This window comes from Cervus canadensis, chromosome 11 (genome assembly GCF_019320065.1).
Source record: "Cervus canadensis isolate Bull #8, Minnesota chromosome 11, ASM1932006v1, whole genome shotgun sequence".
NCBI classification, from domain to species: domain Eukaryota; kingdom Metazoa; phylum Chordata; class Mammalia; order Artiodactyla; family Cervidae; genus Cervus; species Cervus canadensis.
In genome coordinates, this window is record NC_057396.1 from 66,380,231 (window position 1) to 66,393,106 (window position 12,876).

Here is a 12,876-nt window from a genome sequence, read left to right on the forward strand (position 1 = left end):
GTCAAGAAAAATATTGCATAGGAACCTGGAATGTTGGGTTCATGAATCAAGGTAAATTGGAAGTGGTCAAACAGGAGATGGCAAGAGTGAACATCGACATTTTAGGAATCAGGGAACTAAAATAGACTGGAATGGGTGACTTTAACTCAGTTATATCTAAAACTGCAGGCAAGAATCCCTTAGAGGAAATGGAATAGCCCTCATAGTCAACAAAAGAGTCCAAAATGCAGTACTTGGGTGCAATCTCAAAAACAACAGAATGGATCTGTTTGTTTCCAAGGCAAATCATTCAATAACACAGTAATCCAAGTCTATGCCCCAACCAGGAATGCTGAAGAAGCTGAAGGTGAATGGTTCTATGACCTACAAGACCTAGAACTAGCTCCCCCAAAAGATGTCCTTTTCATTATAGGGGACTGGAATGCAAAAGTAGGAAGTCATGAGATACCTGGAGTAACAGGCAAATTTGGCCTTGGAGTACAGAATGAAGTAGGGCAAACACTAGCAGAGCTTTTCCAAGAGAACACACTGGTCATAGCAGACACCCTCTTCCAACAACACAAGAGACGACTCTATACATGGACATCACCAGTGGTCAATATTGAAATCAAATTGATTATATTCTTTGTAGCCAAAGATGGAGAAGCTCTATACAGTCAGCAAAAACGAGACCAGGAGCTGACTATGGCTCAGATCATAATCTCCTTACTGCAAAATTCAGACTTAAATTGAAGAAAGTAGGGAAAACCACTAGACCATTCAGGTATGACCTAAATCAAATCCCTTATGATTATACAATGGAAGTGATTAATAGATTCAAGGGATTATATATGATAGAGTGCCTGAAGAGCTATGGACAGAGGTCTGTGACATTGTACAGGAGGCAGGGATCAAGATCATCCCCAAGAAAAAGAAATGCAAAAAGGCAAAATGGTTGTCTGAGGAGGCCTTACAAATAGCTGAGAAAAGAAGAGAAGTGAAAGGAAAAGGAGAAAAGGAAAGATATACCCATTTGAATGCAGAGTTCCAAAGAAGAGCATGGAGAGATGAGAAAACCTTCCTCAGTGATCAATACAAAGAAATAGAAGAAAACAATAGAATGGTAAAGACTAGAGATTTCTTCAAGAAAATTAGTGATACCAAGGGACTATTTCAAGCAAAGATGGGCACAATAAAGGACAGAAATGGTATGGACCTAACAGAAGCAGAAGATATTAAGAAGAGGTGGCAAGAATACACAGAAGAACTATACAAAAAAGATCTTAATGACCCAGACAACTATGATGATGTGATCACTCACCTAAAGCCAGACATCCTCCAATGAGAAGTCAAGTGGGCCTTAGGAAGCATCACTATGAACAAAGCTAGTGGAGGTGATGAAATTCCAGTTGAGCTATTTCAAATACCAAAAGATGATGCTGTTAAGGTGCTTCACTCAATATGCCAGCAATTTTGGAAAACTCAGCAGTGGCCACAGGACTGGAAAAGGTCAGTTTTCATTCCAATCCCAAAGAAAGGCAATGACAAAGAATGCTTAAACTAATGCAAATTCCACTCATCTCACACACTAGCAAAGTAATGCTCAAAATCATCCACACCAGGCTTCAACATTTGTGAACTGTGAACTTCCAGATGATCAAGTTGGATTTAGAAAAGGCAGAGGAACCAGATATCAAATTGCCAACATCCATTGGATCACCGAAAAAGCAAGAGAGTTCCAGAAAAACATGTTTCTGCTTTATTGGCTGTGCCAAAGCCTTTGACTGTGTGGATCACAACAAACTGTGGAAAATTCTTCAAGAAATGGATTACCAGACCACCTTACTTGTCTTCTGAGAAATCTGTATGCAGCTCAAGAAGCAACAGTTTGAGCTGAACATGGAACAACAGACTGGTACAAATTGGGGAAGGAGTACATCAAGGCTGTATATTGTCACCCTTCTTATTTAACTTATATGCAGAGTATATCATGAGAAACACCAGGCTGGATAAAGCACAAGCTGGAATCAAGATTGACAGGAGAAATATCAATAACCTCAGATATGCAGATGACACCACCCTTATGACAGAAAACAAAGAAGAACTAATGAGCCTCTTGATGAAAGTAAAAGAAGAGAGTGAAAAAGTTGGTTTAAAACTCAACATTCAAAAACTAAGACTGTGGCATCCGGTCCCATCACTTCATGGCAAATAGATGGGGAAACAGTGGAAACAGTGAGATACTATTTTCTTGGGCTCCAAAATCACTGTAGATGGTGACTTCAGCCATGAAATTAAAAGATGCTTGCTCCTTGGAAGAAAAGCTATGTCCGATCTAGACAGCATATTAAAAATGAGAGACATTACTTTGCAGACAAAGGTCCATCTAGTTAAAGCTGTGGTTTTTCCTGTAGTCATATATGGATGTGAGAGTTGGACTATAAAGAAAGCTGAGTGCTGAAGAATTGATGCTTTTGAACTGTGGTATTAGAGAAGACTCTTGAAAGTCCCTTGGACTGCAAGGAGATCCAACCAGTGCATCCTAAAGGAAATCAGTCCTGAATATTCATTGGAAGGACTGATGCCGAAGCTGAAACTCCAATACTTTGGCCACCTGATGTGAAGAGCTGACTCATTGGAAAAGACCCTGATGCTGGGAAAGATTGAAGGCAGGAGGAGACGGGGATGACAGAGGATGAGATGGTTGGATGGCATCACCAACAAGATGGATCCATGAGTCTGAGCAGGCTTCAGGAGTTCATGATGGACAGCGAAGCCTGGCATGCAGCAGTCCATGGGGTCGCAAAGAGTCGGACTGGACTGAGTGACTGAACTGAACTTTTTTTTTTTTTTTTCATCTCCACTATTGTACCATTCTTCAACTGCCTAGTGAATCAACAAACACTGATGTCTAAAATATGTTTGTGAAATGGGTGAATTAGGAACCCTCCTATAAGGTAGACATAATTTTTTCACTTTTTTGATGAAGAAATTGACACTGTAAACTTTTTCCCCAAAATGTTTGAACTAACAGTTCTTTTTAACTTTTTTCTATTCTGAATGCCCACACACTAGATGAAATTAGTGCTGGCAATTACTGTTCCGTGCACATATCTTTGCTTTCTTCCTATGGGACTTAGGAAGATACAAATTTCCACACAGTCCATATAGTCTCAGGCTCTTAACTCAGACTGTTTATCTTCTAGTTCATGAGGTACCTCACACCCCAGAAATAAGTACTTAGAACAGCATTGCTCTCATCCTTATGTCACTAAGTTCTGTCTGACTCTTTGCAACCCCATGGACTGCAGCACACCAGGCTTCTCTGTCCTTCACGATCTCCCAGAGTTTGCTCAAACTAATGTCCACTGAGTCAGTGTTGCCATCCAACTATCTCATCCTCTATCACCCCTTTCTGCATATTAAGACATGAATGCAAATCACTCTTTTGTCTTCATTAAATCTATAGTTGACTTCTCTAGAGTTTAATCATGCCTCTGCCCCCTCTAGCAGCCCACTTGTATTTTTTTAGGACACTTACCTCTATCTTACTGAATAGTCCTCAGGTTCACCTGAAAAACAACTTCTCATATATTTAGCAGATACAGTCAGGACAACTATGATGGTACAGTAGAGATGGCATAGCCCTGTCTTCAAAGAATTAGCCAAGAAAGAAAATCACTAAGTCAGGGTAAGTGGTAAATGTTGTCACATTAGGACACATGGCCAGTATAACCTTAGGCAAGTTACTTCGATTCCTCCCCCATAAGATGGGGTTGATAAGATCATCCATTCTGTAGACCTGCAGGAATTAAATGAGTGAATGTTTAAAGTACTTAATAAAGGGTGCGGTGACAGTTCTGCATTTATAAGGGATCCATAATGTTAATTTGTGATTATTACTATTTTTAACCAAGTATGAGTTATAGTCTACACACTCTGATGTACAAGAGATACAAAATTCCATTTTTCTGTTTTTTACCTAAAAGTATAAAACAATAGAATTTTATTTTCTTTGGCTGAGTTGAGGTTGACTGTTTATGACCCTCCTCAGGACTGTGGCATGGCTTCAAACCTTAATTGCTATCAAGTAGTTGGGAGCAGGTCTGGGAGGTCTACCATCAGGTCACAGGTCATTGGCGGCTCATCTGTCACTGAGACATGCAGTCTTCCATTTAGATGACTGTTTTGTCAACTCTCTGCAATGTCTATGTCACTCTTGAATGTATGGAACTCTTCTCAAGGCTGCCTATTTTCCCACCACCCAAGCTTCCCAAGTGTCCACTTTCTGTCTGGGGTCTCAGTGCCACCCCCTCACCCCATGACCCCCATGACCCCCACAACCCCCATCATCACACCATCCCCAACCAGTGACTGCTTTCTCTCTTCTCTCCCTTCCTTGTGTCAATGGGTATAATCTCTTTCTTCCCAACTCTATCTAAAGCATTTTACCTGTATCTTAAATCCTCTCCCTCTTCTGATTCTTGGTTTTTAAAATAAAAAGTGCAAGATTTCTGCTTTTAGCACCGTAACCTCCCTTGACTGAGGAAAATGCATAGGAGATAATCTCTGCTGGAATACAGGTTAGGACAAGAGAAATTCAGGAAGCATGAAACAAGCAAACCTGAGTTGCCAATTCAAAATATTATGTGATAGGACTTTCTTCGTGGTCCAGTGGCTAAGACATAGCCTCCCAATTCAGGTGGCATGGGTTTGATCCTTGGTCAGAGAACAAAGATCCCATGTCTTGCAGCCAAAACAATAGAAAGTAAACAACAAAAGTAATATTGCAACGAACTCAATAAAGACTTTAAAAATGGTCCACATCAAAATATTATGCTACTATCATTATCATTATCTCATCCTCACCATCATGCTTATAGTTATTATTATTGACATAATCAATGGATTTCTGAGTCCCCATTAACACTTTTTTTCTCAGAATCCTCAGTCCAGAGCTAATATTTCATAAATGTTGTCAGTTTGTTATTAAAAAAAAAAAATGGCACAGCTTGGGAACTCAAACAGATACAGGTTCACTATCCTTAGGTAAATATCCTTGGGTATCTAAACTATGTTTGAGTTTATTCATCTCTAAAATGGGAATGAGAATGATCAGGTTCCAATTGTGTGATGAAGAGTAAAGATCATTTATTTAAAACACCTGATGCAATTCTAGCACTTATTCAGTAAATGCTGGTGGATACTATTGGAGAGAAAAGGATTCTGCCTGTGTTTTCCTGCAGGCCTCTAATTTCCAAGAGCGCCCTCTACAGGAAGGTTCAGGTTCAGGAAGCCAGAATGCCTTGTGGATCTGGGTTATTCTGTGCACAGTCTCTTAATGCATCTGCAGTCAACGCCCCTGGCCTTATTGCCTTATTTAACATAATCTGCCTCTTGCAGAGAACCTTAGAAAGTACATGCCAGAGGCTCCAGGATCAGGCATTAATTATAAGAATTGCAAAACCCAGGAAACTGGTTGGCAGGAGGGGCCCCGTAAAAATGGCAATTTGTCGGCCACTGTTGGAGAAATGAAGACAGTAAGCCCAATGGCCACTTCCCTTCCCTTTGACTTGGAGCACTTGGCTTTCATTTATGAGGCCATCGGGTTCAATTAAGCCTCTGCATTACAAGTTGTCAGTCACCATCAAGGCACCTCCTGGATACATGTCAGAGCAGCCTCCTCCTTGTCACTTCAATCTCGTTCTAGAAACCTATGAGCAGGATTTCAAGGAGCTGAGCTGGTGCATATTGTGTAACACTGTGTTTTCCTCTGTCTCTCCTCTGACTCTTTTTCCAGAGGCTTCAGCCATCACAGGTTAGGCTTGCAGAGAGCCGAGGGGTGCCAGGCTTCTGAGTCCTCTGGGAGTGCCCATCTTCGTGAGCTCTGACAAGGACATCCTTTGGGGAGACTGTAGCAGCAGCTTGATCAGAGTAAGCAGCCCTGGGCCATGGCTTTTCTGAGGGTTCACATTAACCCAGAAAGATGGAGAGGTGGGCACTAATCCCAAAGAACAAACCAAAGTACTGAATAGTACTGCCTGGGCGGTAGGCTGAGCAAAGAGGTTGGCTCTACTAGTTTCACCTTTGAAAGCAGCTGCGTTTAATTTTTTTTCTTTATCAGACACACCTGACAGCTGACATCTGTCTATGTGGCACGCATTTGCAATTTTCCAAATTACCTTTAACATCACTCCTTTCCCAGCCACTCAAGAAAATATATCTGAATGCAAATGAGAGAGAGAACGGTTATGTGGATGACCTTGAAACTGCTTCTTTTAAAAAAATGCATGGTTATAACTGTGTTTGTAGTCCTAAGTTTGTCTTACATCACAGAAACGAGTAGCTAAAGGTCTGCTTTTCTAAAAAGAAAGTGAAATAAAATTTTAAAAATGCATGGTTATATGTATATGTGTGGCTGAGTCCCTTTGCTGCTCACCTGAAACTCTCACAACATTAATTGGTTCTACCCCTATACAAAATAAAAAGTTTTAGAAAAAAAATGCAGGCGATTCAGAAGCTTTACTACTCAGTTATCAGTAACAAATGATCTGGACACACCTTAGGGTGGAAGTGGCAACCCACTCCAGTATTCTTGCCTGGAGAATTCTACGGACAGAGGAGCTTGGCGGGCTACAGTCCTTGGGTCTGCAAAAGAGTCGGACACAACTGAGCGACTAACACAGTAGATTAAGGGATGCGATTGTATCAAGAGGTTGTGGCTAAAAATTCTGAGGTTTTTCACTTTTCGAGATACAAAAGCGATTTCTTCTTTCCGTCCATTCAGTCAAGCACTACAGAGTGAGGAGCATGCAGTAAGAATCACTCGGGGGATGCTCCTGTATGTTCCACTTACCAGGGGCCATCAGAACTCCAGTATAGGCAGAGCTATTTTTCCAAGAGAGAACTTGGGCTCAAAAGACCCAGTTTTGCATCCCTCTTTGCATCTGTGACCTTGGAAAGATTTCTGAACTTTAATAACTTAGGACTTTCAATTTCTTCATCTGTAAAGGAAAGAGATATATGTAGCTCAGAGTTGGTATGGGAATTGAATAATAATTGCTGTGTGTCAGGCAATCGATTAAGAGCTCTACACAGATTCTTTTACTCTTCTCCATACGTTTGGTCCGTATGGACCAAGTGGCTCAGCAGTAGGGAAACTGCCTGCTAATGCAGGAGACTCAGTTCAATCCCTGGGTCAGGAAGATCCCCGGGAGAAAGAAATGGCAACCTTCTCCAGTATTCTTGCCTGGGAAATCTCATGGACAGAGGAGTCTGGTGGGCTACAGTCCATGGGGCTGCAAAAGAGCTGGATATGATTTAACGACTAAACAGCAACAACATGTGTTTGGTCCTTTATACAGATGAGGAAATCGAAGCTTAGAGGCTGTGTAATAATGTGTCTGTCTAAACCTGGATTCAAACCCATGCAGTCTGACTCTAGAGTAATCATTCTGCTATATTGTCACCATTAGTTTAGATATATAATTGTTGGTTATTCCCTAAAAGTGAATAGGAATTTGTATGTGTAATGGAGAGCAGATTTCAAGAAATAATTGAGCAAGAAGAATAGAGATGTTTCCTATCAAATGACATGTAAATTGCACATAAATGGTTTTTGCTTTTTATGTACTAAATAAGGAATTGTAAGTTTTTAGTGTTGGAAGAAACTTTAGAGACTTCTTATTCTAGCAATTTATAATCAGCTCATCAGTCAGGCCCATTTTTAGAATTTAGCTCTCCATGGATGCTGCACTTTTAGACTTTTCCCTTCCAAAATTAGATTTATCAAGTGGAATTCACTTCTCAAATTAAAAAAGTGTAGGTGTACATGCACCCACATGACACTCATATGCACATACATAATGCCTAAGTTATGACTAAGTATATGGAAATGTCATCCAAGTTGATCAATAGGGGACCAAGCTTTTTTAACTTCTCTCCCTATTCAAGCCTCTATTTAATGGATTATTTCAGAAAGGATTTGCCTGATTTGTAGGCTAGGTTTGGTTCTCTTGTATTTTTCTTTTTGAACAATCATTACTCACAATTGTTTAACTTCTTGGTCTGTGTTCAGTGTTAGACTGTACACACTCCTTGAGAGTGTGGCTGGGGAAAATTGTTTCCCGAGGCATTCACATAATCTAATGATGTTTGCATAATCCAATGACACATGTGTGATCTTGGGGAACTGCCTTCCTGTAATGTCTGTCTGTGTCCTTCTTGGGACATCTGTCTGTCCTTCCTTCACACTTCATTTAAAAATATAATAACAGTGAGCTCTCCAAGAACCAGATGGAATAAAGGCATCATTGTACTCTCCATGCCTGGATGAATAGGATGTTCTCATTATGAAACATTTATTTCCTCCCAGTTTTCTAAACTTGGATTCATTTAAAACTAGTTCAAATTTCATGTCTTGTCTGACTCTTCCAGGTGAAATTAGTTGGAATAGCTTCCTGATCTCCACAGCTATTTGGTGTCTCTTTTAGAACTGATCCTAAGGGCTGGAGAAGCCAGCATGTTTTTTGGATTATTGCAAACAGGGAGAGATAGATCACCTTTTCTTGTTTTGAACTCTAATCTACTTTTCCAGTTCATCAGCAACTCTTTGAGGGGCAAACAGAAGTCATCCTGTAGACTTTGAGTTATAGCTACTGGGAGGAGGAGCTGGAAGTCTTTGTTCAAATCTTTCCTCTCTATAACCTTAACTTAAAGTGTAGACATATATATCATCACATGAAGTCTTAGGACTTCAGGCATTTTGAAAATGTTAGTCACTCAGTTTGCGACCCTGTGAACTGTAGCCCATCAGGTTGCTCTGTCCATAGAATTCTGGAGTGGGTAGCCGTTCCCTTCTCCATGGGATGTTCCTGACACAGGAATTGAACCTGGGTCTCCTGTATTGCAGGCAGATTCTTTACCATCTGAGCTACTAGGGAAGTATTTTGAGGTGACTCCAAATCACAGCTTCCACTGACTTTTCTGAAAAGCTTACATGGAAAAACTTTCAGGCAAGGAGGAGAGAACTAGAAAAGCAGTATATATACTTCTGGCTATAGAATGATTTATACTGACTTTTTTGATGGCAGAGTCAGGAGAAAATGCATATAAGGAGAGGGATAGTGTATCCATTTGTCAGTAACTATAGTATATATCATGAATTAAGTCCTCACTCTGTCATAGATATTCTGATCAATACTCCAGGTATGCCACATTTTAGGGAGGTAGGAATTTTTCCCTCTTGAAGGGACAAGAAAACAACAATAAGAAGAATGACAATAACAGCTAACATTTATTCAGCATTTTATTGAAACTCTTTTCTAACTGGATCACATGTATTCACTTTTTACATGCTAACTGATTTACTCCTCATGGTAACTGGTAAGATAGTTATCCTCATTATCTACATTTTGTAAATGAGGAATCCACAAGGTTGAACAATTTATCTGCAGTCACACAGTTGGTATGAGTTACAGCTGGGAATTTGAATTTGAGTTCAGCTCTAGAATCCACACTTGGGAAACCGAGGCTCAAAGTGTTTGTGAAAAATGTACAAAATCACCTTTCTTGGTGTAGAATTCTGTGTCTGGAATCCAGCTACATTTAATGATTGTCTTATAAGTTGTGTCATTAATGTCATTTGTTTTTATACTTACTATTCTAGATACTATCATTTTCTGCTTTCCATACTAGATAGTATTTAAAGTATGTGGTCAGAGATAAAAATAAAATAGCTTAAATTTATATTATTGAAGAGGAATATTGGTCTGAATTGCCTGGATAATGGCCTTTAGTTCACATTGTGCTTAGAACCATCTGTGACCTTCATAATGCATTCCCTCTCGTCCCTTTGATCAAAGGCAATAGTCAGGAACTAGTTCAAAGATGGTGTCTCATCCTTCTTGGAGTTCGGGACCAGCCAACCTGAACCATCCACTTCTCTGTCCAGTGAAACTGCCTTGGGTTAAAGTTGGCTTTTCAAGCTCCCCATTCTCACTGCCCACTGTTCCCAAGTTAAGTCCCTTATAATGGGAATAAGTCCATTAGATTAACAAGAGAGCGCTTCAGGGCCCCTGGCATTTCATCAGGAAAGAAGAGTTCCTGGGGTTTGTTGTTGTTGTTTTTTTTTTTTCCAACTCTATTTCCCTGGGACAAAAACAAACAGGAGAAGGAAGTGCTTACCTAAAAGATGCTTGATTAGCACTTTCATTTTAAGCCCCATGTACAGGCAGACAAATCCAGTTCATCTTAATCTCGTTGAGTGACGTCAAGCTACCTTTCAGAGACTTTTCCAAATTTAATTATATGTCATCAAATGATGCCACCTTCCTGAAAATTCTGGCTGGAAGACAGGCAAACTTGTGGTCAACATTTGTATTGGGACGAATCAGATTTCAATGTAGAAATTCCTTGCCACCATTTTTTAAGATGAAAATGCTTCAGTATTCTGAATGTAAAAGATAGTTCAGAGTTTGCCATATTTTGTACAATGCTGATCTGATTACATTCTGCTTCTGTGTTGTGTTTACCCAAGGTTAAAATAGTGCTAAATTAATTGAATCCAGCTGAGACACCTGCCATCCCAATGACCTGGAGTCCTATAAATCAAATCCAATGTGATTAATCAATTAAATATTAGTAAAGATGCTTTGGAGTAGGTGGGTTTTTGTATTTTGCTTTAGCTTTCAAGGACATTAGGTAACCTACATCAGGTTCTAATTGAAATGTTATTCAGTTGATCATACAGGTAATACAGGTTAATTATCAGATGGTAGCTGAATAATTACCTAGCAATTGGCATCTTAGATTAGTGTTATAATTATTTTGGCCCTCTTCACCAAAACACAGATTGTCCTTGCTAATTACTTATGGATTCACTGAACATTATTGAGAAGAGACCTCTTAATGACAGAAAATAAATGGTAATCATAGCCTTGATATCAAAAGAAATAAATGAAGTTTCACATAACACCCCCAAAATTTGGTGAGGGCTTTGTCTTTGATATATCATGTGTGGTTTTATTTTACACAGCATGCTGGGAAGTACTGAGGGCAAATGGGGCCTTAAATTGATTATTTAAATTTCAGTGGTTCCTGTAGGGAAAAAGGTGGGGAAAAAATTAAAGAAGAAAGGAAGCAAAAAACAGGAAATGAAGAACAAAGGGAAGAAAAAAAGGAGAGTAGGGGAAAAGACAGATGATAAATACAGATAAGCAGCAGGAAAATTAGAAGGTAATGGTTGAGAGGATGAAAGGACAGGTTGCTAAAAATTAATGAAAACTGAGAGTCGTTGTGGTAAACTGCATATGTACCTCTCTGTAAAGGTAGTTACATCCTAATCTCTGGAACCAGTACTTTATTTTGCTAAAAAGGACTTTGCAGAACTGATTATGAAATGGGGAGATAATGCTAGCATGTCAGGTGGGCCCTAAATGCAATCATATATATCCTTATAAAATTATGGCATCCTGTCCCATCACTTCATGGCAAATAGAAGGGGAAAAAGTAGAAGAAATGACAGATTTTATTTTCTTGGGCTCCAAAATCACTACAGATGGTGACTGCAGCCATGAAATTAAAAGACAATTGCTATGACAAACCTAGATAGCATATTAAAAAGCAGAGACAGTACTTTGCCAACAAAGGCCTGTATAGTCAAAAACTATTGTTTTTCAGTAACCATGTGTGGCTGTGAGAGTTGGACCATAAAGAAGGCTGAGCACCAAAGAACTGATGCTTTCAAACTGTGGTGTTGGAGAAGACTCTTGAGAGTCCCTTGGACTACAAGGAAATCAAACCAGTCAATCCTAAAGCAATCAACTTTGAATATTCATTGGAAGGGTTCTTGCTGAAGCTAAAGCTCCAATACTTCGGTCCCCTGATGTGAAGAGCCGAGTGACTGGAAAAGACCCTGATGCTGGGGAAAATTGAAAGCAAAAGAAAAAGAGGGTGGCAGAGGAGGAGATGATTGGATAGCACCACTGACTCAGCGGACATGGATTTGAGCAAAATCTGGGAGATCATGGAGGACAGAGAAGCCTGGTGTGCTACAGTCCATGGGGTCATAAAGAATGGGACACAACTTAGCAACTGAACACCAGCAACAACAAGAGGGAGATTTGATACAAAGCAAAGAGCAGAAAGCAAGGTGACCATGGAGGCTAAGACTGGTATGAGTTGGCAACCAGACAAGGAGGGCTGGCAGCCACAAGAAGTTCAAAGAGACGAACAACAGAGACTTCCCCAGTGGTGTAGTGGTTAAGACTTCATTTTCCAATGCAGGCGGTGCAAGTTTGATCCCTGGTCGGGGCCTTAAGCTCCCACCAGCCTTGCAGCCAAAAGAAGAAGAAGAAGAAGCAATGTTGTAACAAATTAAATTAAGACTTTAAACAAGAAGACAAAGAATAGAATTTACTTTAAAAGCTCAGATTTAAGCATAACTCTGCCTACTTGATTCTGGTTCAGTGATGCTGAGGTTGGTCGTCTGGCCTACAGAACTCTCACAGAATACATCTGTGGGGCTGTAAGCCATCAGGTTGTGGAAATTTGTTACAACACAAGACACTTACACAGTCATTGAGCCATTCACAGATCTAGGCATCGCTTCTCAGTACCAGGTGCTGCTCTGAAGACCCAGAACAAAAAGAGGTGCCCAAGAAGACGAAAAACACAAATAAGCTTAATCACATAAGTAAAAGAAGATTATTTCAGATGGTGATAGACTTTCCAAAAGATATCAACAGTGAAATCAGAAAGAATAAGACAGAAAAGAAGGGGTGAGGTGAGGTGGGATGGGGGAAAGGGCCAGGCAGAATATTTGAGCCAGTCTTGCGAGGAGAGCATAGTCTTACTTCTTTGAAATCACCATCATTTTTCGTTCTCAAAACAATCTTT